General features: G+C 49.6%; 1 protein-coding gene across 3 annotated transcripts in view; it reads right to left on the bottom strand.

Annotated features, from left to right (window-relative positions):
- The window catches only part of CNTN4 (contactin 4), a 221,745-nt gene that overhangs the window by 119,381 nt on the left and 78,949 nt on the right, over nucleotides 1–23,415 (bottom strand). The window contains exon 1 of one of the 3 annotated variants that reach the window (XM_040358653.1): nucleotides 3,542–3,680. The exons of 1 other annotated variant lie outside the window; for it this stretch is intronic. The gene's annotated coding sequence lies outside the window, so the exon portion shown is untranslated. Of the gene's footprint in view, nucleotides 1–3,541; nucleotides 3,681–23,415 lie in introns of those variants that run through there. One more of the 3 variants, XM_040358651.1, reaches the window with a different exon arrangement.

Here is a 23,415-nt window from a genome sequence, read left to right on the forward strand (position 1 = left end):
ACATACAATTCTATTTATTACAAATACATAGAGCTGAGAGCCCCACAGGAGGCCACCAGACTCCCTACTTGGCTACTGTGATTCCAAAAATTCTATTTATTACAAATACATAGAGCAGAGAGCCCATTGGGTGGTCACCATCCTCTCATACATTATATGTATTATACACATAGACCCCCCATAGGTGGTCATGGTTCACTCTAATGCATTAAATCCTATGTATTCCACACATAGAGCACAAACCCCATAGGTGGTCACCAGACCCTCCAACTGGTCCAGGCTCTCTCTGATACACATTTTATTTCCTACAAATAGCAGAATATCCCCAAAGGTGGTCACCAGCCCCCCTCTCTCTCTGTAATACATACAATCCTGGTTACTATACATATATGGTAGAGACCCCCATCACCAGTCCCTTCTATCTCTCTCTGATATATAAAATCCATACCATACCCATAGGGCAGAAACCCCCATAGGTGGTCACCAGTCCCTTTACCTAGTCCTGTCTCTATATAATATATAACATCAGAGTTACTATACACATAAGGCAAAGACCTCCATAGGTAGTCCCTCTCCTCTGGTCCAGGCTCTCTGATACATAATGTCCTAGTTACTTATTATAGTCATAGGACAGAGACCTCCATAAGTGGTCCCCCATTGGCCTCTCCTGGTCTAGGCTCTCTGATAAAAAATACAATTCTATTTAATACACAAAAGCAGAAAACCCCAGTAGGGGGTCAGCAGTCCCTCTATGTGGCCCAGGGTCTCTCTTATACATAAAATGCCAGTTCATATATATATATAAAAGACAGAGAGCTCCTTAGGTGTTCACCAGCCCCTCTATCTGGTCCAAGCTCACTGTAATGCATAACATTGTATCCAGGGGGGGCGGACTGACAACTCATGGGGTCCCTGGGCAATAGGAGATTATGGGGCCCCGGGCAATAGGAGATTATGGGGCTCCCGGGCAATAGGAGATTATGGGGCCACACAGTATACACATACAGTATACATACACAGTACACACACACCGACACACAATATACACACACATTATACATACACATACAATACACACACTGAAAAGGTACTGGAGAAAAAGGCAGCTATAATCTTGGGATTTTTTTTACATACTGTCCCTGGTTTTACTGAGGCTGGCAACCCTGACGGGCCCCCCTAGTGGCATGGGGCCCTCGGGCAGTGCCCGAATGGTCAGTCCGCCCTTGATTGTATGTATAACTCATGTATAACTCACATATAGCAGAAACCCCAATAGTCAGCAGCCCCCCCCCCCACCTGAACTGATGAATAAAGTCTTATTTATTACACACATCTAGCGAAAAGTCCCAATAGGGGGTAACCAGCTCCCTTACATGGTCCAGGGTCACTCTGATTTATAAAATCCTAGGTAAGATTACACAACACAGAGACACCCATTGGGGGGTGGGCGGGATGGGGGCATCAGCCTCTCTACCTAGTCCAGGTTCCCTCTAAATGCATAAAATCCTATTTATTGCACACATATAGTAGAAACCCCAATAGAGGGTCGCCAGCCCCTCACCCTGCCCCAGACTCACTTTGAAACATAAAACTCCATTTATTACAAAAATAATGTGGACAATCCGATAGGTGGCCAGCAGCCCCTCTACCTGCTCTAGGGCATACACTGATATATAAAATCCTGGTTAAAATTTCATAAGACAGAGACACCCATAGGGGGGTCACCAGCCCCTCTTCCTGGTCCTGGTTCACTCTAATGCATTACATCCTATGTACAGTATTAGATATATATAATAGAAACCCCAATAGATACCCCTCCACCTGGTCCAGGCTCTCTGATACATAAAAGCCTAATTATTACATATTGTGGGCACCCCAATGGGAAGTCACCCGCCCCTCCACCTGGTCCAGGCTCTCTGATACATAATATCCTAGTTATTATTACACACATATAGCACAAACCCCAATAGGTGGTCACCAGACCCTCTACCTGGTCCAGGCTCTCTCTGATACATAACATCCTAGTTATTATTACACACATATAGCACAAACCCCCATAGGTGGTCACCAGACCCTCCACCTGGTCCAGGCTCTTAGATACACATTTTATTTCATACAAATAGCAGAAAATCCCCAAATATGGTCACCAGCCCCTCCACCTGCTCCAGGTTTTCTCTGATATACAAAACCCTGGTTAAAATGACATAAGACAGAGATAACCATAGTGGGTCACCAGCCCCCTCTACCTGGTCCTGGTTTATTCTACTGCATGAAATCCTATTTATTTCGCACATAAAGCAGAAACCCCAATGGGTGGTCACCAGCCCCTCCACATGCAGGTTCTCTGATACATAAAATCCTAATTATTACAAACATATTGTGGACTGGACACCCCAATGGGTAGTCACCAGCCCCTCCACCTGCTCCAGGCTCTCTCTGATACATAATATCCTAGTTATTATTACACACATAGAGCACAAACCCCAATAGGTGGTCACCAGCCCCTCCACCTGCTCCAGGTTTTCTCTGATATACAAAATCCTAGTAAAAAAATTACATAAGACAGAGACACCCATAGGGGGGTCACCAGCCCCTCTTCCTGGTCATGGTTCACTCTAATGCATTAAATTCTATGTACAGTATTAGATATATATATAATAGAAACCCCAATAGATGCCCCTCCACCTGGTCCAGGCTCTCTGATACATAAAAGCCTAATTATTACATATTGTGGGCACCCCAATGGGTAGTCATAAGCCCCTCCACCTGACCCAGGCTCTCTCTGATACATAATATCCTCCTAGTTATTATTATATACATATTGCACAAACCCCAATAAATGGTCACCAGACCCTCCACCTGGTCCAGGTTTTCTCTGATATACAAAATCCTGGTTAAAATTACATAAGACAGAGACACCCATAGGGGGTCACCAGACCCTCTAACTGGTCCTGGTTCACTCTAATGCATTACATCCTATGTACAGTATTAGATACATATAATAGAAACCCCAATAGATGGTCACCAGCCCCTCCACCTGGTCCAGGCTCCTTGATACATAAAAGCCTAATTATTACATATTGTGGGCACCCCAATGGGTAGTCATAAGCCCCTCCACCTGGTCCAGGCTCTCTGATATATAAAATCCTGGTTAAAATGACATAAGACAGAGACACCCATAGGGGGTCACCAGCCCCCCCTACCTGGTCTTGGTTCACTCTAATGCATCAAATCCTATGTACAGTATTAGATACATATAATAAGAACCCCAATAGATGGTCACCAGCCCCTCCACCTGGTCCAGGCTCACTCTGATGCACAGATTCCTCTTTATTGCACACACAGCCCCCTGGGCATCCAGCATCCCCCCCCCCCTACCTGTACAGATTGACTGATACATTGTATCCCAGGTACAATCACTATTGATACAAAGTATCCAGCCACACACAACTCCCATCCAGCCATAGGCAGTGCACATCCAGCCTTGCCGCCCCCCCCCCCCCCACCAGCAGACAATGTCAGTCCCCCAGCATGTACATACTGTGTGCCAGGCTCCATGCAATGTCCCCAGGATCCAGCTGGTCATCACATTCTCCTTGCCAGCTCCACCGCCCTGGTCACACACACACTTCTGCTGCTCCCTGAGAAAGATGCTCTGACTGTGAAGCTTCTCTCCACCAAGCTCTCCCCCCCCCCCCCCAGGACTCACATAATTAGCACAGGAACCCAGGAGAAGAGCACAGATCTACAGCTGTGACAAGGGAGGGAGGAGAGGGACACAGGAGAGAGAGAAAGGAGGAGAAGGATGGAAGGAGGGAGGAGAAGGATGGAGGGAGGAGAAGGATGGAGGGAGGAGAAGGATGGAGGGAGGAGAAGGATGGAGGGAGGAGAAGGATGGATGGAGGGAGGGGGAGCAAGGAGAGGAGAGGAGAGGAGGAGACACAAGAAATAGAATGGAAAGGACTCTGAACACAGAGAATACACAATGATCCAGAGGTGTGACAGGTACATACAGGGAGGGATGCCAGGCACACATATAGAGGATAATAATGTGGAGCTGACAGGTGTGATGGCGCAGATCATCGCACATGGAGATGTATGGGGGGGGGGGGGGGGGGGCACAGGCCCATCCCTGTGACAACCACTAGAAAGGCTTATGTAGAATTTATAGCATTACATGTCAATGTGCGCTGCATATGGGAAAGCGTCTTATTAAAATACGTGAAGATCTTAATTTTTTTTCTATTTTGAGTTTGTATTTATTGTATATATAATATGCGGCCCTCCGAATGATGGGGTTCAGGGGTCTCCGCAGTGAAGGGTCCGGGTAATTCTCCGTCATACAAAGACATTGGAGACCAGGGGGGGTGTCAAACCCCATTTTATTGTGGGCCGCATGAGCATTATGATTGCCCCCCAAAGGTCCGATTGTATCTGTAAGATTAGATGTCCAGCACATCCCCCTTATATTAGATGTCAGGACCCCCGATCACCTGACCTCATCCTTACTGATCACCCGACCTCATCCCTACTGATCACCTGACCTCACCCCTACTGATCACCTGACCTCATCCCTACTGATCACCTGACCTCACCCCTACTGATCACCTGACCTCATCCTTACTGATCACCCGACCTCATCCCTACCGATCACCTGACCTCATCCCTACCGATCACAATGGAGAGATTTCCTGCAGTAGTTTGTGTCTCTGCCCCTCCCACAATGGTGAGATTCCCTGCAGTAGTTTGTGTCTCTGCCCCTCCCACAATGGGGAGATTCCCTGCAGTAGTTTGTGTCTCTGCCCCTCCCACAATGGGGAGATTTCCTGCAGTAGTTTGTGTCTCTGCCCCTCCCACAATGGGGAGATTTCCTGCAGTAGTTTGTGTCTCTGCCCCTCCCACAATGGTGAGATTCCCTGCAGTAGTTTGTGTCTCTGCCCCTCCCACAATGGGGAGATTCCCTGCAGTAGTTTGTGTCTCTGCCCCTCCCACAATGGGGAAATTTCCTGCAGTAGTTTGTGTCTCTGCTCCTCCCACAATGGGGAGATTTCCTGCAGTAGTTTGTGTCTCTGCCCCTCCCACAATGGGGAGATTTCCTGCAGTAGTTTGTGTCTCTGCCCCTCCCACAATGGGGAGACTTTCTACTGCAGGAGACCTCCCCATTGTGGGAGGGGCAGAGACACAACTTGTATATGATGGGTGGATACATGCACAGTATAGATATACATATTGGGAGGTTAGTTGGCTCTGTATGTGGGCGGATGTGAGTTAGCGATCGACATTAGAGTGTAAGCTCTTGAGGTCGGGGACTGATGTGACTGTACAATATATTTGTGTAAAGTGCTGAGTACATTGATGGCGCTATACAAGTACCTGTAATAAAATATTATTGGATAAAGACGCAGTCAGTGACGCTCCCCCCTCCCCCCCCCTCACTGTTGTCTACTTAGTTGAGTTTAATCTCTTCCTGCCTTCCTGCCAACTGCCCAGATTACAGATCCATTCTGCAGGACGGGCCCGCGGCACGCTGGGCACGCAACCATCCCATAGGATATAGGTCAGGACACAAAGATGGAGGAGAGCGGTGCATTGTGGGAGGCAGAACTCTCCGCAGCCAATAGATAGATAGAAGCGGGCGGCGATCCCGGGATTGGAGATTCTGAGCCCCGCTTTGTAGCAGATCGCTGGATCAGGAGCTCCGTGTTCTGGAGGCGATTCCTGGATCACGGATTGGATGCAAAGCAGGAACGGGGTCCCCCGCAGAACATGTGAAAAGGTCCCCTGAGGACCCCAAAGCTTGGTTCTCACTGCTGGGACCCCAAAGTTGTCAAATCGAGTCAAATCGCACCAAAGTCGCAGGAACCGCCCATTGAAATGAATGTGAGTTCATTTGTCATGTGACTTTATGTGTCGCAGGTTGGAGCTTAAAAAAGACCCTGCAGCGGGGGTTAAAGGGTCCCGGGATCAGTGGGAAGGGCCCCCGAACAAGAGGAAAGGGCCTGTGGACCTATGAAAAGGACCCCGCCCTTCATGGCTTCTTGCACCGGAGCCCTAGTTCTAGTTACGCCTCTGGATCCCTGTACTGATAAATACCATAACTCCGCCTCCTCCATTGACCCAACGCATTTCGTCAAAATTTCACTCGAAGGTAAAGCGACATTCCCCAATCCCAGGTCTTCGGGACATCCCCCAATCCCGGGTCTTCTGGACATCCCCCAATCCCGGGTCTTCGGGACATCCCCCAATCCCGGGTCTTCTGGACATCCCCCAATCCCGGGTCTTCGGGACATCCCCCAATCCCGGGTCTTCAGGACATCCCCCAATCCCGGGTCTTCAGGACATCCCCCAATCCTGGGTCTTCGGGACATCCCCCAATCCCGGGTCTTCGGGATATCCTCAATCCCGGGTCTTCGGGATATCCTCAATCCCGGGTCTTCGGGACATCCCCCAATCCCAGATTTATAGGACGCCCCCTAACCCTAATCCCGGGTCCTTGGGACATCCCCCAATCCCAGGTCTTCGGGACATCCCCTAATCCCGGGTCTTCAGGACATCCCCCAATCCCAGATTTTTGGAACGTCCCCTAATCCCGGGTCTTCGGGACATCCCCCAATCCCAGATTTTTGGGACATCCCCTAATACCGGGTCTTCAGGACATCCCCCAATTCCGGGTTTTTGGGACATCCCCCAATCCCAGGTCTTCAGGACACCCCCGAATGCCGAGTCTTCGGGCCATCCCCCAATCCCGGGTTTTTGGGACATCCCCCAATCCCGGGTCTTCAGGACATCCTCCAACTTCAGGTCTTCGGGACATCCCCCAATCCCGGGTCTTCTGGACACCCCCGAATGCCGAGTCTTCTGGACATCCCCCAATCCCGGGTCTTCGGGACATCCCCCAATCCTGGGTCTTCGGGACATCCCCCAATCCCGGGTCTTCGGGACATCCCCCAATCCTGGGTCTTCTGGACATCCCCCAATCCCAGGTTTTCGGAGATTGAATGGGAGTTGCGGATTGGTTTGTGAAATGCTGGATGCCGGAAATCTCTTTTCTTGGAAGATTCTTTTATTATAATAGCGGGATGAGGATAATGATGATGGTGGTGATGATGAGGATGATGATGATGATGATGATGATGATAATGATGATGATGAGGATGATGAGGATGAGGATGATGAGGATGATGATGATGATGATGATGATGGTGATGATGATGAGGATGATGAGGATGATGATGATGATGATGATGATGATGATGATGAGGATGATGATGATGATGATGATGATAATGATGATGATGAGGATGATGAGGATGAGGATGATGAGGATGATGATGATGATGATGATGATGGTGATGATGAGGATGATGATGATGATGAGGAGGATGATGATGATGAGGATGAGGAGGATGATGATGATGAGGATGATGATGATCTGATATGACATTAGAATTGGGAGGGGGGAGGGGGGAGCTGCCGGGATCCGGCGAGGGACGGGCAATAAAAATCTCCATCTATTATGATGTCGCATATTAATGGAACTTTGATTTATGTCCGATCGGAAAAATAAAACGCCATCATCTCATAAACAGAATTCTTGATGCTTCTGGACAGAGGCGGAGCCAGAGAGGAAACTCGCCGATCAGCGATCGTTTTTATTTTCTGCACACAATACTGATAGAGCTCAGATTTAAAGTGGAACTCCGCCCAAAACACTGAAAATGTTAATGATATTTATGTTACATTGTACCTTTTCCCCTCCCCCTCCCCCTCTTTTCAACTTACTAATGCACGTGGGAAGCCGCGCAGGCTCTTGTACTTTATGTAAAATGAAAAAAGGAAACATGCTAATGAAATCTTTAGGAAAACCTTCCCATTTTCATTCCATAGTTTATTTTAAACCTGGTGATGTCATCACTGGGTCCCTATTCTGCTCTATGCAATGCAGGCCGATCATGGCTGGTGGGAGGGGCCAGCAGGGGGCTGTACAAAGAAATCATCCCAGCCCCCGGCCCGCCCTCAGTCTCCAGAGCCCTCAGTCCTGTTGCAAGCAGTGGGAGGAGTTATGCAAATATCAAAAAGGCCTTGATGGGTGGGTGTCAGTTTGAAGCAGTGGGCGGTCCCAGGATAAATGAATTTGCATAGGTAACTCCCCCAATATGTGATACTGACCCACCATATCTGAAAGAAGTGATGGGTGGGGTCAGTCTGGAGGAGTGGGCGTTCCCCGGATAGATACATTTGCATAGGTAACACCCCCATATGTAATGCTGAGCCTCCATGATTGAGAGAACTGATGGGTGGGTGTCAGTCTGGAGGAGTGGGCGTTCCCCGGATAGATACATTTGCATAGGTAACACCCCCATATGTAATGCTGAGCCTCCATGATTGAGAGAACTGATGGGTGGGTGTCAGTGTGGAGGAGTTGGCGGTCCTAGGCAGGCTGTATTTGCATAGGTAACGCCCACATGTGATGCTGAGTCTTCATACCTGAAAGAAGTGATGGGTGGGGTCAGTCTGGAGGAGTGGGCGGTCTTAGGCAGGCTGTATTTGCATAGGTAACGCCCACATTTGATGCTGAGTCTTCATATCTGACAGAACTGATGGGTGGGGTCAGTCTGGAGGAGTGGGCGGTCTTAGGCAGGCTGTATTTGCATAGGTAACGCCCACATTTGATGCTGAGTCTTCATACCTGAAAGAAGTGATGGGTGGGGTCAGTCTGGAGGAGTGGGCGTTCCCCGGATAGATACATTTGCATAGGTAACACCCCCATATGTGATGCTGAGCCTCAATGATTGAGAGAATTGATGGGTGGGGTCTGTGTGGAGGAGTGGGTGGTCCTAGGCAGGCTGTATTTGCATAGGTAACGCCCACATGTGATGCTGAGTCTTCATATCTGACAGAACTGATGGGTGGGGTCAGTCTGGAGGAGTGGGCGGTCCTAGGCAGGCTGTATTTGCATAGGGCACGCCCACATGTGATGCGCATGACCAACTCAAAAAAGGGGCCACAGAGCGTACAGCAGACCTAAAGGCATCATCTCAGTCCTGGGAGTAGGAGGGGGGGGGGGGGCCTGGATGATGCCTGAACAAACACGGCGCTGTCCTTCTGGAGAGAAACGAAGGCATTTGAGGAATATGGTGAGAGGTAATAAATGCCTGGAAGGGGTACACTGACACATTAGGATTGGGTCACATCTGTGGGGAATGTAAAGTCATGAACACGTCTCTGAAACGCGTCGCCCTTGTTCATTTTCAGGCAGCAACATGTGGCTCGGTGCGTTTTTTGAAAAAGAGTCAGCGACTACGTTTATGCGTTTCTCGTGAGTAGGGCAACCTACTGAAATATATCATCTGCCCCACACATGACACGCGGGACGTGTGAAAGCGCATGCGCGGTCTCAGCAGAGAATAACTCCGCCCGCTTGTCCCCGTAGATGGAATGGACATTCTCCATTATTCTGTCTTGTGTTTTGTATGGTTGACGTGTCGTTTCCTTCCTGTTTAGCGGTGAGGAAGGCGCACACGATGGAGCGCCGCCGCGCACAATGAAGGACAATGGAGATCGGCGGGAATGTACGAAAGTGTTCAAATAAATTAAAAAATCCGGAGTGAAGGCGCAACAAACGCAGCCGGACATTTCTCCTCCACAGCAGCTGAACTGCCAGAGGCGTCCAGCTGGGTCCTGGAGTCCGGGGGGGGGGGATGGGGGGGTCTGTGAAGGAGACCCCCGTCCCCCGCTGCCTGCCAGGAGCCGTTCGGCCCCACAGAGCCCTCTGATGGATGATCCTTCAAGGCAGCGCGTCTCCCGCTGCAAGACCAACCGTCCAATCCAGAGAGGCGTCAGAGGAAAAGAATAGAACAAATCGAGTGTCATTGTAATGTGTGGATTAAAGAGGACCTGTCAAGCCGAAACCCACCCCCCTTCAGTCTTGCACAGGTGTATGGCTCCTCCCCTTCAGTCTTGCACAGGTGTACCGGCTCCTCCCCTTCAGTCTTGCACAGGTGTACTGGCTCCTCCCCTTCAGTCTTGTACAGGTGTACTGGCTCCTCCCCTTCAGTCTTGTACATGTGTACTGGCTCCTCCCCTTCTGTCTTGCACAGGTGTACCAGCTCCTCCCCTTCTGTCTTGCACAGGTGTACCAGCTCCTCCCCTTCTGTCTTGCACAGGTGTACCGGCTCCTCCCCTTCTGTCTTGCACAGGTGTACCAGCTCCTCCCCTTCTGTCTTGTACAGGTGTACTGGATCCTCCCCTTCTTTCTTGTGCAGGTGTACCGGCTCCTCCCCTTCTTTCTTGTGCAGGTGTACCGGCTCCTCCCCTTCTGTCTTGTGCAGGTGTAGCGGCTCCTCCCCTTCTGTCTTGTGCAGGTGTACCGGGCTCCCCCCTTCTGTCTTGTGCAGGTGTAGCGGCTCCTCCCCTTCTGTCTTGTGCAGGTGTAGCGGCTCCTCCCCTTCTGTCTTGTGCAGGTGTAGCGGCTCCTCCCCTTCTGTCTTGTACAGGTGTGCTCAGGCTCCCTACAAGAGGACCGGTGGTCCCCCTCCTATCAGTGGCCCTGCTGATGGGCATTGATAGGTGGCATTAATGGGCATTGATAGGTGGCACTGACGGTTACTATTAGGTGGCACTGATCGGCAGCACTGGTACGCGGCACTGGTGAGGGGCGCTGATTAGCAGCACAAGCGGCCACTAAGGGGACCGATGACCCGCGGTTTTTCCCCTTGAAGAAAGAAAACCCGGATTCCTGTGCCGCTCCGCTGGGTACAAAGGAATGGCGATTTCCAGGGACACGGAACCCCAGGACGGTCCCCGGAATGGAACGGAAGGGACGGCCGGCCTCTCTGAGGATCGATTCTTGATCGCCAATCTCACCGAATAAAACGGATCTCTGGATTTTGTAAGAATTTGGGGAGGGCTCAGGACGGCACCCAGAGATCGGCAGATGTGACGCGACGCATTCGGGGGGAGTCTCCGACTCCCACTCCACCTCCTCTAATAAGCAGCAGCTCAGCCAATCACAGGCGGCGGAGCTGATTAATTGTGCGCTGAATGTCTTCGCTATTTATATCCGCTGCGCTGAGACATCTCAACAGGTCGGAATAACGCTGCGCACAATCACACGGAAATTGGTTAATTAAACATGATTCAGAGCGAGGAGAGCGAAGACTCCGAGGCCGACGCGTTCCGGGGACTGGCAGATGTGTGTGTGGGGGGAGGGGGTTCTGTCATCTTCACATGTACAGCATGGAGAGTGAATGCTGCCAAAGAAGCGTCGTCACCCATAGCAACCGGAGTCCACGGATTGGAGGAAGTTCAGGGAAGGAGGCATTGGGGTCACTTCACAAGGTCAACCAAATCTGAGTCCAAAAAAGTGATGGCCTGGAGACCAACAATGACACCCTGACACTTGGGGTCCCAGAACAATGACACCCTGACACTTGGGGTCCCAGAACAATGACACACTGACACTTGGGGTCCCAGAACAATGACACCCTGACACTTGGGGGTCCAGAACAATGACACACTGACACTTGGGGGTCCAGAACAATGACACCCTGACACTTGGGGGTCCCAGAACAATGACACCCTGACATTTGGGGGTGCCAGAACAATGACACTCTGACACTTGGGGGTCCCAGAACAATGACACCCTGACACTTGGGGGTCCAGAACAATGACACCCTGACACTTAGGGGTCCCAGAACAATGACACCCTGACACTTGGGGGTCCCAGAACAATGACACCCTGACACTTGGGGATCCCAGAACAATGACCCCTGACACTTGGGGGATCCAGAACAATGACACCCTGACAATTGGGGTTCCCAGAACAATGACACCCTGACACTTGGGGTCCCCAGAACAATGACACCCTGACACTTGGGGGTCCAGAACAATGACACCCTGACACTTGGGGGCCCAGAACAATGACACCCTGACACTTGGGGGTCCCAGAACAATGACACCCTGACACTTGGGGGGTCCAGAACAATAACACCCTGACACTTGGGGGTCCAGAACAATGACACCCTGACACTTGGGGGTCCAGAACAATGACACCCTGACACTTGGGGGCCCAGAACAATGACACCCTGACACTTGGGGGTCCCAGAACAATGACACCCTGACACTTGGGGGGTCCAGAACAATAACACCCTGACACTTGGGGGTCCAGAACAATGACACCCTGACACTTGGGGGTCCCAGAACAATGACACCCTGACACTTGGGGGTCCAGAACAATGACCCCCTGACACTTGGGGGTCCCAGAACAATGACACCCTGACACTTGGGGGTCCAGAACAATGACACCCTGACACTTGGGGGTCCCAGAACAATGACACCCTGACACTTGGGGGTCCAGAACAATGACACCCTGACACTTGGGGGCCCAGAACAATAACACCCTGACACTTAGGGGTCCCAGAACAATGACACCCTGACACTTGGGGGCCCAGAACAATGACACCCTGACACTTGGGGGCCCAGAACAATGACCCCTGACACTTGGGGGATCCAGAACAATGACACCCTGACACTTGGGGGTCCAGAACAATGACACCCCAACACTTGGGGTCCCAGAACAAGGACACACTGACACTTGGGGGTCCCAGAACAATGACACCGTGACACTTGGGGGCCCAGAACAATGACACCCTGACACTTGGGGGTCCCAGAACAAGGACACACTGACACTTGGGGGCCCAGAACAATGACACCCTGACACTTGGGGGCCCAGAACAATGACACCCTGACACTTGGGGGTCCCAGAACAATGACCCCTGACACTTGGGGGTCCCAGAACAATGACACCCTGACACTTGGGGGTCCCAGAACAATGACACCCTGACACTTGGGGGTCCAGAACAATGAGGAGCAGTATGTACACCAATCATTTTTGGGGTCCGTGTATAGCGGTCGGGGGTCCTTTTTTGTACAGATCTTATTCTCTCTGCAGATTCAGAATTAAACGCTGTGGATCCGTGTTCTTGGGATACGGCGATCCTCTCCCCCCCCACATCACTGCCATTGTTAATGCTCTACAATCAGCTCACAATTCATTAGAAAGTTACAAAATATTAGAAGCGGCGTGCCGCGTCACACACAGGAGCGAAACGCGTAGATGGCGGCTCCCGATCCGGAGCTCGTCCCCCCGGGGTGATCGATTTTTTATTTTTTTAAAATTAAAACGGTTCAAACTGACAAAGTTATTTTCCACTCCGCTGTTTTCCTGTAAATTGCAGATTGCCCCCCCGCAGAGTCTCTGGCAGCCCCTCCCCCCTCTGAGTGCCAATGGCAGAGAAGACCTGCAGTGATTCCAAAGTTCTCAGAAACACTCTAATAATAATAATAATAATAATAATAATATCTTTGTCATTCTGGGTTCTTCTGTGTAGATTGACGCTCAGTTTCACTTTCACTTTCACTTGAAATTTTCCTAAATACATTACAGGAACATCAAAAGAAAGACTTATAGGTAGATTCAGGTACGTTGGCGTAACTTTGAGGCAGCGTAGCTTAAGGAATTTACACTACGCCGCCGTAAGTTAGCGAGGCAAGTACATGATTCACAATGTACTTGCCTGCTATGTTACGGCGGCGTAGCCTAAAGCGGGCGGGCGTAAGGGCGCCAAATTCAAATGTGTTTGAGGGGGGGGGGGGGCGTGTTTTATGTTAATTGGGCTTGACCTTACGTTTTTTACGTTTCTTTGCGAACTGCGCATGCGCCGGGCGCCTACATATCCCAGTGTGCATTGCAGCTAAGTACGCCGCACGGGCCTATTGATTTCGACGTGGACGTAAACGACGTAAATCCCGATTCACGGACGACTTACGCAAACGGCGTAAAAAATTCGAATTTCGACGCGGGAACGACGGCCATACTTGACATTACGGGCCATATTCTCATAGAAGTTACGATGGAGTATCTCCCTTTTTTGGCCCGCGTATCTATGCGACTGATTCTTAGAATCATTTTCGCATAGATACGCTGAAGATCCGCCATGTGTAAGTCACTTACACTGGCGGATCTTAAATGTAATGACGCCGGCCGCCGCTAGATGGCATTTACGTGAAGGACTCATTTGCGTATGCAAATGATCCTTCTACGCCGATTCCCGAACGAGTTTGCGCCACGTAACCGTCGCTAACATCGTTTGCGTAAGCGGAAACTTACTCCTGCTATATGAGGGGTAAATTTCCGCAAGTCTCGCGTAGGCCATGTTACGGATGGCGTCGGGTCCGCGTCGTGTTTTTTCGTCGGGTACGTCGTTTCCGTAAGTCGTTCTTGAATACGACTTTACGTCAATGACGCACACGTTGGCGTCATTGACGTTTTCCGCCGAGAACTGGAGCATGCGCACTGGGCTTTTTGAAGCCCGGCGCATGCGCAGTTCATTAGAATCGGGGGCGCGCTTAATTTGAATACAAGCCGCCCCCTTGGAGATCCGCCAGGCTACGCCGGGGCATTTACACTCCGCCGTCCCAACTTATGGAGCAAGTGTTTGGGGAATACAACACCTGCTCCAGTAAGTTGGGACAGCGGAGTGTAAGTGCCTTAAGCGCAGCCCGCGGATTTTTAGCGAGAATATGGGCCTACTATTCCAATAGGGCCCAGCTCTAACTTTACGCGGCCTATCTCTTACGTAAACGGCGTAAAAGTACTGCGTCGGCCGGGCGTACGTTCGTGAATCGGCGTATCTACTCATTTACATATTCTACGCCGACCGCAATGGAAGCGCCACCTAGCGGCCATCCAAAATATTTCAATCTAAGATATGACGGCGCAAGCCATCGTATCTTAGCTTTGTTTAAGCGTACCTCTGTTTGAGAATACACTTAAACATAAGTCGGCGCAGATTCCGAGTTAGGTCGGCTTATCTACTGATAATCTACTGATACGCCGGCCTAACTCTACCTATTACAATGTATTTTCTATAGAAAGCAGCCACAGCCTGAGTAGAAAAGACTGTCCTCTGCCAGCAAGGATTCCTGCTTTCTGTGAGTAAGCAGCGGTCACCCCGCAGAGGTCTGACACGTCCCCTGTTGAGCCTGAGCTCTCCAATCAGAAAGGGGTATTTGCTTTACCAATTGGGGGGGGGGGGGGGGGATTAATAATGAACGTTAAGTAATTTTCTATCGTCCGTCGCCAATCACTTCTATGACCCGTATAAGAGCCGAGAGGCTTTGCGTTTTTCTCCGGCGCACCGTACAGCGCAGGGGGGGGAGGGGGGATTCCTGTTTCCAATGACATCACCCACATGAAAGGGAAACCACTGAGACGCGGCTTCCTTTGAAGAACCTGGAAATGGGGCGCGTTACCCGACACCTCCCGGGACCCGCAGACCTCGCATGTGATCTGCGACTTCACACAACCGACTCAGCGCTCGGGAAAGGAGGACTCCGAGCCAACGCAAGGCGGAGAGATCCCTCAATCACCTTCACGGTGATGTGCCTGACACCCTCACAAAGTCGGTGTCAGTGGGCAGCCTGTAATGTGGTAATGGGCAGAGAGGCGCGGGAGACGCTGCGAGCGCCGCGGGAAATTCATGACAAAGGTTCTAAAATAAATGGCCCGGATTCAAAGAGATTTGCGCAATATTTACAGAGGCGCAGGGCAACGATTTTGCCCTGCGCCCCCGCAAATTTGCTCTGCTGCCCTTGATTCACGGAGCAGAAGCTCAGTGAATTGCGCGGGCGCGCCGGAAAAAATTGCCCGGCGCTAGAGCACGCAATTTAAATGATCCCGTAGGGGGCGGGAATCATTTAAATTAGGCGCGCTCCCGCGCCGATCGTAGCGCGCATGCTCCGTCGGGAAACTTTCCCGACGTGGATTGCGGCAAATGACGTCGCAAGGACGTCATTTGCTTCCAAGTGAACGTGAATGGCGTCCAGCGCCATTCACGAATCACTTACGCAAACAACGTGAAATTCAAACGTCGCGACGCGGGAACGACGGGTATCCTTTAGCATTGGCTGCCCCTGCTAATAGCAGGAGCAGCCTTACGCTAAACACGCCGTACGGAAACTCCGTAACTTGCGTACGCAGGGCCCGCGCAACATTGTGAATCGGCGTTAGTATGCAATTTGCATACTATACGCTGAGCACAACGGGAACGCCCCCTAGCGGCCATCGCAAGAATGCAGCCTAAAATATGCGTGGCATAAGAGCCTTATGCCACGCAGATTTTAGGCTGCAGTCGGCGTTACGATGTTCCTGAATCAGGAGCAAGGAGCAAGTAAGCAATTGCGCTGTGTAACCTATGGGTACACAGGCGCAATTGCTTCTTGAATCTTGGCCAATGCCTCCTCCTTCTACAAAGTTACAATGTACAGTCTGATCACGGGGGGAGGGGTGACTGAGGAAATGCTCAGACAGATTGATCGGATAGAGATTGATCGGATAGAGATTGATCGGATAGAGATTGATCGGATAGGTTAGTGGGGTCCTCATGCCTGTAGTTGATTGGACGGTCAGATTTTAGGGTGAATGGTGACCCTCCCGGGTTTCCCGGCCCTGAGTTGAGTTCTCTTCCGCGCTCAGCCCGGCGTCTCTCTCCTGGTGAAATCGCTAATTAAACGCACATCACCCAGCAGTCAGGCGTGATTTGTTTAATTGACGGTCGGATTCGTCTCCTACTCAGAGACGCCGACAATGAGAGCTTAATGACACTATTGTATTAACACCACCAGCAGCAGCCGGGCCCCCCGCCGCCTGAGAGAGCGCAATTATTACCCCGCCCCCACTTCAGAGTCTCTCTCCTCTATACACACAATGGTGCCGCCTAACGCACCTTAAATCCGGGAGTTCCAGGTTCACAGACCGCACCACCAACCAATACATGACCAATACATGATCAATACATGACCAATACATGATCAATACATGACCAATACATGACCAATAGATGACCAATAGATTACCAATACATGACCAATACATGACCAATAGATTACCAATACATGACCAATAGATTACCAATACATGACCAATACATGACCAATAGATTACCAATACATGACCAATACATGACCAATAGATTACCAATAGATTACCAATACATGACCAATACATGACCAATACATGACCAATAGATTACCAATACATGACCAATACACGACCAATACATGACCAATAGATTACCAATATATGACCAATAGATTACCAATACATGACCAATACATGACCAATAGATTACCAATACATGACCAATACATGACCAATACATGACCAATAGATTACCAATACATGACCAATAGATTACCAATACATGACCAATACGTGACCAATAGATTACCAATACATGACCAATAGATTACCAATAGATTACCAATACACAACCAATAGATTACCAATACATGACCAATACACGACCAATACACGACCAATACATGACCAATATATGACCAATAGATTACCAATACATGACCAATACATGACCAATAGATTACCAATACATGACCAATAGATTACCAATACATGACCAATACGTGACCAATAGATTACCAATACATGACCAATAGATTACCAATAGATTACCAATACACAACCAATAGATTACCAATACATGACCAATACATGACCAATAGATTACCAATACATGTCCAATACATGACCAATAGATTACCAATACACAACCAATAGATTACCAATACATGTCCAATACATGACCAATAGATTACCAATACACAACCAATAGATTACCAATACATGACCAATACATGACCAACAGCTAGATACAGAAAGAGTTAAGCCGGCGTATTAGTAGATACGCCGTTGTAACTCTGAATCTGCGCCGTCGCACATTTAAGTGTATTCTCAAATTGAGATACACTTAAATGTAGCTAAGATACGACAGCCTGCGCCATCGTATCTTAGCTGTCTAGTTCCGCTGGCCGCTAGGGGCGTGAACGCTGATTTACGCCTAGAATGCGTAAATCAGCGAGATACGCCTATTCACGAACATACGCTTGCCCATCGCAGTAAAGATACACCGTTTACGTAAGGCGTCTCCCGGCGTAAAGTTAGTCGAACAAATAACTGGCCTAGTCAATGTTAAGTATGGACGTCGTTCCCGCGTCAAATTTTGAAAATTTTACGTTGTTTGTGTAAGTCGTCCGTGAATAGGGCTGGACGTAATTTACGTTCACGTCGAAACCAATAAGTCCTTGCGGCGTACTTTGGAGCAATGCACACTGGGATATGTCCACGGACGGCGCATGCGCCGTTCGTTAAAAACGTCAATCGCGTCGGGTCATGGTTTATTTACATAAAACACGCCCACCTCTTCACAATTTGAATTAGGCGCACTTACGCCGGCCCATTTACGCTACGCCGCCGCAACTTAGGAGGCAAGTGCTTTGTGAATACAGCACTTGCCTCTCTGACTTACGGCGGCGTAGCGTAAATACGATACGTTACGCCGGCTCAAAAATACGCCGCCCTACCTGAATCCAGCTACAATAGATTACCAATACACAACCAATAGATTACCAATACATGACCAATAGATTACCAATACATGACCAATAGATGACCAATAGATTACCAATACATGACCAATACATGACCAATACATGACCAATAGATTACCAATACATGACCAATAGATTACCAATACATGACCAATACATGACCAATACATGACCAATAGATTACCAATACATGACCAATACATGACCAATACATGACCAATAGATTACCAATACATGACCAATACATGACCAATAGATTACCAATACATTACCAATACATGACCAATAGATTACCAATACATGACCAATACATGACCAATACATGACCAATAGATTACCAATACATGACCAATAGATTACCAATACATGACCAATACATGACCAATACATGACCAATAGATTACCAATACATGACCAATACATGACCAATACATGACCAATAGATTACCAATACATGACCAATACATGACCAATAGATTACCAATACATGACCAATACATGACCAATACACAAATAATACACAATCAATACATGACAATAATACAAAACAATAATAGAAAACGCCATGTCAGGTAAATAAACAGAAACAATCTGATTGCAGAAAAATGGCAGACAAAGTATGTAACAGTGATAATTGTGTACATTTCCACACTTATCAATACACAACCAATACATGACCTATATAAATCAATATACAGTCAATACATGACCAATACAAGCTAATACTTGACCATTACACAACCAATAATTTAAATATGAATACCTAAAAATAAAAATAAATACATAAAAAAATATAAGAATAAAAATAAAACACATAAATTAAAGCAGATAAATATAAATAAATAAAAACAGATACATAAATATACAGAAGCAAATAAGTATAAATAAAAAATAAAGTCAGAAAAAAAAGGAAAAATACAAATCAATAACCGAGCACTGTGAAAATGATCACTCAGCAGAGGGGATTTTCTCCATGAATGGAAGGTGTTCTCTGATTGGACAAAAGTGGAGACTGTGATGTCATCGCCCCGCCCATCCATCTTCTTCAATTGGAAAACGCTTTCCATCCATTGAGAGAATGAAACGCGATCTCAAAATGGTGCGGTGTAGAAGAGGGCTAGTAGAGGGGTTAGATTGATGTGGTGGTGGTATAGTAGGAGTGTACTAGCGGTGTAGTAGCAGTGTGGTAGCGGTGTAGTAGGAGTGTATTAGCGGAGTAGCAAGGGTGTAGTAGAGGTGTAATAGAGGTGTAGTAAGGGTGTAGTAGGGGTGTAGTAGAGGTGTAGTAAGGGTGTAGTAGGGGTGTAGTAGGAGTGTACTAGCGGTGTAGTAAGGGTGTAGTAGAGGTGTAGTAGGCGTGTACTAGCGGTATAGTAAGGGTGTAGTAGGGGTGTAGGAGTGGTGTGGTAGCGATGTATTAGCGGTGTAGTAGAGGTGTAGGAGTAGTGTAGTAGCAGTGTGGTAGCGATGTAGTAGGAGTGTACTAGCGGTGTAGTAGGGGTGTAGTAGAGGTGTAGTAGGAGTGTACTAGCGGTGTAGTAAGGGTGTAGTAGTGGTGTAGTAGAGGGGTAGTAGGAGTGTACTAGCGGTGTAGTAAGGGTGTAGTAGTGGTGTAGTAGAGGGGTAGGAGTGTACTAGCGGTGTAGTAAGGGTGTAGTAGTGGTGTAGTAGAGGGGTAGTAGGAGTGTACTAGCGGTGTAGTAGTGGTGCCTACTTTAGTGATTTCCAGCTACTAGAAGGATCCCACAGGTGTAATAAATACAAAGTAACATCGGACCGATACATTGTAATTCTATAGGAAATCTCCTCACCCAGAACTCTTCATAAACATTTTTACTTCCTGTTGTTTCGGTAACAATATTATGAAGGACATTCTGATACAATGTTAATGAAATGACGATCGTTTCTCCGTAACGAGAACCAGTTTATGATCCCCTCGCAATCTTCTCTTTTCTTCGCAATTATAAATATCTGAAGCCCGGCGCCGTTCTGCGCTCATTAGGGCCTCCATGTAGAACGACCTTGGAGATCTAAAACAAATGCAAATAATTTTTTGAAGTGTTCGCTGAAATTTGTCACCTTCCACAGGAAGAAAAATAACACGTCTTCCTCGCCGCGACGTTCCGCCGCTAATTACATTTCTTCTCCCGGGGTCAGGAGGTCGGATATATATATATGGATTATATCTTCTGTAACAAACCCCCGATAATTACATTGTTATTATTCACTTCTAAATTGTACTGATACCTCACAATGTGCACCACACACCTCGCACCGCGCCCCTCAGACCGCGCCCCTCAGACCGCGCACTTTACACTGCGCCCCTTACACTGCGCCCCTAACACTGCGCACCACACACCTCGCACCGCGCCCCTCAGACCGCGCACTTTACACCGCACCCCTCACACTGCGCACCACACACCTCGCCCCTCGCACCACACACCTCGCACCGCACACCTCAGACCGCGCACTTTACACCGCACCCCTCACACTGTGCCCCTCACACTACGCACCACACACCTCGCACCGCACACCTCGCACCACACACCCCGCCCCTCGCACCACACACCTCGCACCGCGCCCCTCAGACCGCGCACTTTACACCGCGCCCCTCACACTGTGTCCCTCACACTGTGCCCCTCACACTGCGCACCACACACCTCGCACCGCGCCCCTCAGACCGCGCACTCTACACCGCGCACCTCACACTGTGTCCCTCACACTGTGCCCCTAACACTGCGCACCACACACCTCGCACCGCGCCCCTCAGACCGCGCACTTTACACCCGCCCCTCACACTGCGCACCACACACCTCGCCCCTCACACCGCGCACCACACACCTCGCACTTTACACCGCGCCCCTTACACTGCGCCCCTTACACTGTGCCCCTCACACTGCGCACCACACACCTCGCACCGCGCCCCTCAGACCGCGCACTTTACACCGCGCCCCTCACACTGCGCACCACACACCGCGCCCCTCAGACCGCGCACTTCACACCGCGCCCCTCACACTGTGCCCCTCACACTGCGCACCACACACCTCGCACCACACACCTCGCACCGCGCCCCTCAGACCGCGCACTTTACACCGCGCCCCTCACACTGTGCTCCTCACACCGCACATCACACCTTGCACTGCGCCCCTCAGACCGCGCACTTCACACCGCGCCCCTCACACTGTACCCCTCACACCTTGCACTGCGCCCCTCAGACCACGCACTTTACACTGCGCCTCTCACACTGCGCACCACACACCCCGCCCCTCGCACCACACACCTCGCACCTCACACTGCGCCCCTCGCACCGCGCCCCTCACACCGCACACCTCGCACCACACACCTCGCACCTCACACTACGCCCCTCGCACCGCGCCCCTCGCACCTCACACCGCGCCCCTTACCCCGCACCCTCCGCACCGCGCCCCTCACACCACACACCTCGCACCTCACACTGCGCCCCTCGCACCACGCCCCTCACACTGCGCCCCTCACACTGCGCCCCTCGCACCGCGCCCTCGCACCGCACCCCTCGCACTGCGCCCCTCACACCGCCCCCTCGCACCGCATGCCTCGCACCGCACGCCTCGCACCGCACCCCTCGCACTGCGCCCCTCACACCACTCCCCTCGCACCACAGACAACGACCCTAAAGTACAGCCAAAACTTAAAATGGAATGGTTTAGATCAAAGCCTATTCATGTGTTAGAATGGCCCAGTCACAGTCCAGACCTAAATCCCATTGAGAATCTGTGGCAAGACCTGAAAATTGCTGATCACAGACGCTCTCCATCCAATCTGACAGAGACAGAGATATTTTACAGAGAAGAAGAATGGAGGGGAAATGTCCCTCTCTATATGGGCAAAGCTGGTAGAGACCCCCCCAAAAAGACTTGTAGAGAAAAGGGGGTTCTACAAAGTATTGACTCCGGGGGGCGCCATACAAATGCCCCTCCCCCCACACTTTTCACATATTTATTTGTATCATTTTCCTTCCACTTCACAATCATGTGACACTTTGTGTCTCTCACATAAAATCCCAATAAAATACATTTATGTTTTTGGTTGTAACCTGAGGAGATGTGGGGAATTTCAGGGGGTATGAATACTTTTTCCTGTCTGTATATAGAGGGGTATAAATACTTTTTCTAGGCACTGTATATAGAGGGGTATGAATACTTTTTCCAGGCCCTGTATATAGAGGGGTATAAATACTTTTTCCAGGCTCTGTATATAGAGGGGTATGAATACTTTTTCCATGCACTGTGTATAGAGGGGTATGAATACTTTTTCCAGGCATTGTATATAGAGGGGTATGAATACTTTTCCAGGCTCTGTGTATAGAGGGGTATGAATACTTTTTCCAGGCTCTGTCTATAGAAGGGTATGAATACTTTTTCCAGGCACTGTATATCTATCTATCTGCCTCCTCTCGTATTGGTCCTCTCTATATTCTCCCCCCCTCCCCAGTGCCTGAATCATGTTAGAGTGACGTCGTCGATGTATCTCACCCGCAGTGATAATATAAGGAGAGATTTCCGCGGTTCTTTTAGCTGCTCTCGGTATTTATTGTCTCCAGGAATGGAGGTAAGTCTCTCGTTCCCCTCCCCCGACCTTGGCGTGACACTCGCTCTCTTCGCACCCCTCGCAGGGAGGTGACAGCTGTAATTGTGTTCGCTTCTCGTCGCAGTTCTCCAAGTGACGGGATGCTGCAAATTAGGAGTGTGAGGCGCCAAAAAAGAGCACTCAGCGATTCTCCCCGCGCAGGCGCGGCGCGCGCCATGGAACAGGATCAGGAGGTATATAGTGACTGGAGGGTCGTGACATGAAATACATTGTCAGAACTTTTCATCTACAGAGATCCAGGCGGGGGGCACACAGCCAGGTGATACGCATTCTGCCGAGTAATCAGCAGTGGAAAGGCAATCTTCTATCTAAAGCCAGATT

Source organism: Rana temporaria, chromosome 7 (assembly GCF_905171775.1).
Source record: "Rana temporaria chromosome 7, aRanTem1.1, whole genome shotgun sequence".
Lineage (NCBI taxonomy): Eukaryota > Metazoa > Chordata > Amphibia > Anura > Ranidae > Rana > Rana temporaria.